Source organism: Podarcis gaigeae (genome assembly GCF_964106915.1).
Source record: "Podarcis gaigeae genome assembly, chromosome: 9".
Classification (NCBI taxonomy): Eukaryota; Metazoa; Chordata; class Lepidosauria; order Squamata; family Lacertidae; genus Podarcis; species Podarcis gaigeae.
In genome coordinates, this window is record NC_139685.1 from 40,582,104 (window position 1) to 40,588,103 (window position 6,000).

At 50.9% G+C, this 6,000-nt stretch overlaps 1 protein-coding gene across 1 annotated transcript in view; it reads right to left on the minus strand.

Moving 5' to 3' along the window:
* Positions 1 to 5,260, minus strand: part of FHDC1 (FH2 domain containing 1) — a 48,651-nt gene extending 43,391 nt beyond the window's left edge. Inside the window, exon 1 of the mRNA XM_083755427.1 lies at positions 4,852 to 5,260. The gene's annotated coding sequence lies outside the window, so the exon portion shown is untranslated. The remainder of the gene's footprint in view (positions 1 to 4,851) is intronic.
* Positions 5,261 to 6,000: the final 740 nt, after the last annotated feature.

Genomic DNA, 6,000 nt, shown 5'->3' on the forward strand with positions numbered 1-6,000 from the left:
AATAATTTTGCTTCCAGAACTATATTTGAAGTATCATATTTCAGTTCAATTCAGGTTTGTTACAGGCACGTTTCTTAGTTTTGCTGAAGGTTCACTTTAGATAAAACATCCAATTTTTGTTTATTGCAGGGTGTGTGTATATATATATGTATATATACACACACACACAAACATGCACGCAAACTGTTGTGTCAGTTGTATCTGCTTTAGGCAAGGGTGTACTTCATTGTGGCACAGCACGGAAACCCAACAATTGGAGAAGGAATTATATGGTTTTATTTTGATGCTCTTGTTTTACCCAAGGTCTGCCTTAAGGCAAATTCACCATACAGCCCCCAGCGATTCAGGAAAACGAGACTTATCAAACTACACAGCAGCCTGGAAAACTATTGCTCAATTTGCTTCAGCAGGTGTCTCCTACCCTATAAGCAAGTACAAGAGTAAAACTGGAGGCTATTGCCACACACTTTGCTGCATGTGGGATAACAGCCTGAACAACCAGTCTGAAAGGAACTGGCGTTTCAATTCTAAGAGGTCTTAGGGTTGGTTCCCATACAACCCAGGTGTTCAGGTTACACAGGTGAGGTGCGGTAGTGAGCCTCACATAGGGCCCTGCTTTACATTAAAGGGTGTGAGTGAGTACTGGGCGGCCAGGAGGGGGATGTGCATACCCAAGGCTTGCTCTCACAGCGCCATCATACATAGCATATACACACCTGTGTTCTGCACAAAAAAGATACTCAGAGCTGCTTTGCATTGTAAAAGCTGATGCACAATGGCACAGTTAGGTAATTCTAAACTCTGGAGAGGAAGGGGGCACCTTTCAGTTGGTAACGTGTATCTCTTCACATGCTTCAAAACTGTGGTGTGCTAGCTCTGCTATGTTTGGAGAGCCTCTCTGCTCATCCTCTTCCTTAGTGGGACCAAGGACCTCTGTACTGATGGTACCACACCAGGGGAACTTGAACACCTTGCTGCAAAAGTGACACACAAGGCTGAGTGAAATCACAGAATCATAGAATTGTAGAGTTGGAGGGGACCCTGAGGATCATCTAATCCAAATGCCTGCAATGCAGGAATATGCAGCTGGGGATAGAACCTGCAACCTTGGCATTATCAGCACCATACTCTAACCAACTGAGCTATCCATACATTTAAAGTATATGACTTTCCCCAGAGGAACCTGGAAACTGTGGCTTTGGGGACACACACACAACAGTTTCCTGCATTCTTTGAAGGAAAATGTTTGCTTTAAATGTATGTTGTGTGCACAGCCAAGATCCCTTTGAGTACATTATGCCAAAAGTGCTAAAGGAACAAGACAACGGTGCAATGGAATGGTGCTGCTTAGAATATGTAAGACCAATTTATACTTTATTATTTCATAGAGACAAGACTAATGGGAGAGAACAGAATTCCAGTCTACATCTAAAGCAAGTAGACCATCACCAGGTTTAGGCAACAAATTACAAATTGTTCATTCATCTGGGTCTGTCTGATAGTAATCAGCACCAGGGATCCATAGACAAATTGGGATTGCTCCAGAAATAAGTTACATTTGCCTTTTCACCATTTGTTTCTATTCTTCCAAAGAAACGGGCTACCATTAAAATATCTGTAAAATAAAACATAAGGTCTACAGCAATATTCAGCTGTATTCAATATAAAGCGAGCATAGGAGGCAGAGATCTTGCCACAAGCAATGAGTGCAGAATAGACTTCAAAATACCTGCTTCCATATCAGAACTGTGATGCCTAAAGTTTCACATATACCACAGCCTTTCAATCAACTCAGTGCTCAAATGTAACATATCATCATTCATACAAAATTGGTAAAGAGAGCAACTAACCACAGATACTGCAGCAACTACTGTTATGCACTAGCAGGAACTCAATGAATGGCACTTGAAATCCTACTCATTCCCCAAAACAAACAAACAAACACAAGCCTGTTTTGCTTAGCATAATAAAAGATGTAGCCCAATCCTATACATTTAAACTGAGAACCAAGTCCGTGTTATTTCCATGGAAAGGCCCTGAATCTTTCCATGCAGTGCTAATGCTAATTGTTCCTTGCCAGCAATTCACATAATACCCCATTGCTCAGAAGCAAATCCATTGCTGGCAGTTTTCAGTTTGTCATTACTGAAAACCACAATATTGCACTAACCAGGTGAATATTACTTCTGGTAGCACAACTACTGAAAGCAAAGTGATGTGTGGATTATTATTGGCGATTTTGCTGCTGGCATCTACTGGCAGGCACCTGTAACCTCAGAGCACCCTCTTCTCAAATGTTGCTTTCCAAAATTGAATTTGCAAAGTTGGAGAGAATATCCTCCCCAGAAGCCTATGTACAATTCTCTTTAAAGAGGATAATGAGATATAATGATGCACTGGTGTTCTTTGGGGCTACTACCAGTAAGCCACTAAAAGGATGGGGTTTCAGCACCTTGAATTAACCTTCAGATACCTTCTGGAATAAAAAAGAGTACTCTTAAAAGCAACACACTTTGTATAAATCAGACCAAAAGAAATATTATCGTCCTAGCTCAAGCAATTAACCCAAATGTCCCTCTGGCTAGCAGCACAACATGCAATTTAAGGCTACTGGAGGTTGTAAAAAAGCATGTTTTTGCAACAGGAAAAAAATACACCCCACCCTTAAATATGTGAAAAACAATTTGAATTTCTCTTTTGCCTACTTGCAACCTGCACTTCACAAGCTAAAAGGCACCTCCTCCGTGCTAATAAAAGCAAAAGTGGAGGGGGCATGAACTCGGAAGAATAGAATTGTCTTGTCCCCCCAAGACCACCCAAGAGGGGCTGGGCATGAAAATGCGACTACTAGTTGATCATTAAGAAAAGGGTTCACCTACGTTTGCCCCGGTCCTGGTTTGGTTAACAATCGTTGCCTGGATGCAACACTTGAAATTGGAAACTCCATTGTTAGCCAGTGTTTTATAGGGAGTGTGGTGTGATTTAAACAACAAAAAACCAAAAAACCGAGACAGACTCTTTTCTCTCCTTGCCCCCCCACCTTTCAGATGAACGGCAATAAAAGTGTAAAACGCACCTTCCTTCATCATCATCCTCCCCAACCATTATTATTATTATTATTATTATTATTATTATTATTATTATTATTACTTAATTGCTTGTTTTGTTTCAGGGCGGATCCTGGGGGGGGGGGGGAGAGAAAGAAAGACAGAATAGGCCAATTAAAAATAACAAGCCCACCGCCACGAGAGACCAAGTTGGAGGACAGAGCTCCTCTTCTCTTCAGACGGGGCGAGGCGGCAGCATAGACCAGATTGCCGCCCCTTCGGGAGCCGCGGCGGCGAAGAGACCTCGGCCGCCGCCAGAGCAGCCCAGGCGGCGGACGCCCCGAATCCCCCCACTGCCCCGTCCCAAGACCTCCGCCTCACGCCGGCTCAGGAGTTCCCACACTAGCTCCTTTCCCCGCGGGCGGCGTCCTCCTCTCCTCACACCCCTTCCTCGACGGGGTGTGAAAGAAAGCTCGCCCTCTCCGCAGCCCAAGCAGCCCTATTGTTTTCCCGGCGCGCTCCCCGGGGGGGCCTGTCCTCCTCGTCGCCCCCCCTCCCCACACGAGCTCCTCAGGCACCTTGCGGCAGCAGCGCCTGGCCGGAGGCGGCGGCGGCGGCTGCTCCAAGGTGGCCTCGGCGCTTTGTAATCAGATCTCCGCCGTTTTCCTCCCCTCAGAGCCCGAGGGAAGCGCGCGAGGCTGGTCGGGCGGGGGGAGACAGAGCGGAGGGCGACTCCCCGGGAAAGGACACCCAGCGGCGGCTTCCCACCGCCAGCCGGCCAAGTCCTCTCACGTGCGCCGTCTCGCTCGCTCGCTCGCTCTCCCGGCCTCACCCCGCGCCCAACTTTATGGTTCCCAGGAAAAGGGCAATAAGAGCATCGCGTTTGGCAGCCTTAGGTCAGCCCTGAGGAGATAAGAGGCGGCCGGAATCAAAGGGTCACCAATACGCGGCGTATTTTAAACGTGTGGAGAGGGCGGCGGGGGAGAGAGAGGTTTTTTTCTTCCCTCTCTCTATTTCGCTTCCACCTCACACTAATTGGAGCGGGGGAGAAGCAGCTACAGACTTCCAACTTCAGCAGAAAGAAAATGATCTTGCAGCGCCCGGAGAGCCGATGCTGCTGCTGCTGCTGCTGCGCTCCCTCTGCCCTTGCGAGGGCTGCTCAGCCTCCCCTCCCCTTTCACGCTCGCCAGCCGAGTCGCGCAACCCGGCGGGAGGAAAGCCGCAGGTCGCCTCCCCGGAACGCGAGCAAACATTGCTGCTGCCCTCGAGGAGGACCCAGCAGACCCCAAGCGAGCGAGGAGAAGTCTGGGAAGGAGATTCACCCGGGGGGCGCCGAGGATCCCCGGAGAGCCCGCCTGCCGCCGTCGAATCATAATTACAGGAGCCTCTGCCGGGGCTCAGCGATGAATCGGTTTTAAATGGGCCGCGGGGAGGGGAGGTTTCACGGCTTCTGTTATTCTAGAGGACCACCAAAAAAAAAAGCCGGGTCCAAGGCCCCGTGCCCGGATTTTAATTCCCCCTCCCCGGACATCTACAGATCGGATTACTAGATTGCAGTGCCCAGGATGTCGCGCGGGGCGGGAGAGCTACCAGATCGCAATTTCGAGGAAAGCAGCTCCGTGGTCCCATGGAAGATGCGCACCGAGACACCCCTCCCGGTATGAAGGGGTGGGGGCAGGCGTGGAAACCCCCGCTTAGCCGCACGGGGCTCGAGAACCTGTCCCGGGAAATAGACACTGCCGCCCCCCCCCCCGCGCGACCCTTCCCAGACGGAGCGGCTGCGGCTGCTGCTGCCTCGACTTACCCGGGCCCCCCAGCTGTGTGCGCGCTGCCCTCGGCCACCCGGGGCTCCTTCGCGGACGCCGGACTCGCTCTCGCTGCCTGTCCAACTCTTGCGAAGAGAGAGCTGCTCCGCCGCCGCCGCCGCTGCCTCGCCTGCTCTGCCTCCTCCCTTCGCTCTCACTGCGGCCCGGACCCGGGCGGAGGAGGGAGGCGGCACCGCGCAGGCGCGGCGTTAGGCGGGGCTGTTTCAGGTAACGCCACCATCCTGTTCTCCGAGTCGAGCTGAAAGGCGCAGTTGCTGCTGCTGCTGCTGGTGCTGGGGACACTCTGGCTATATAGGTTCTCTGATTCCTCCTCCCAGCCTCTCGGTTCGACCAGGCTCTCGTGGGAATGAATGGCCAAAGCTGAGAGGCAAGCCGGTGGTGCCCCGGATGCGAGCTGGGCGTTTTCTACGGAGAGGACCTCCCATTGAACTCAATGGGGCTCACAGATCCTACAATAGGTCCCCACTCAACGGACCCTTACAGATCCTGATTTGGGAGTGGGGGGGGTCCCACTGAGCTCCATGGGGCTTGCTTCTGAGTAGACCACGTGTACAAGGGCCATTGAGGTGGGAAAGTAGAGGGGGAAGGTTCTGGAGCAAAGCTGGGGTCACAACAGTCTCTATAGGGCAGTGATTGGTAAAGAGAACAGAACGAAAGAAGCCAGGCCCATTGTCTGCACACAAGCAAGCCTTTTTGCTGCTGCATCGTAGAAAAATGTAAAAGGACCCCTGGCCATTAGGCAGAGTGAAGCAACCACCAATGGTGCCCTGTGCAACACTACACTTCAGAGCCCCCTGCCTCTTCCACTCTATTCCACAGTATTGTTGTGGCACCCTCTGCAGAGCGGCACCCTGTGCAGCTGAACCAGTTGCACTACCCTAAAGCCGCCTTTTGCAAATACCTTAGATGACAGCTGCTGGTTGTTGTTGTTTAGCCGTTTAGTCGTGTCCGACCCCATGGACCAGAACACACCAGGCCCTCCTGTCTTCCACTGCCTCCCGCAGCTTGGTCAAACTCATGCTGGTAGCTTCGAGAACACTGTCCAACCATCTTGTCCTCTGTCGTCCCCTTCTCCTTGTGCCCTCCATCTTTCCCAACATCAGGGTCTTTTCCAGGGAGTCTTCTCT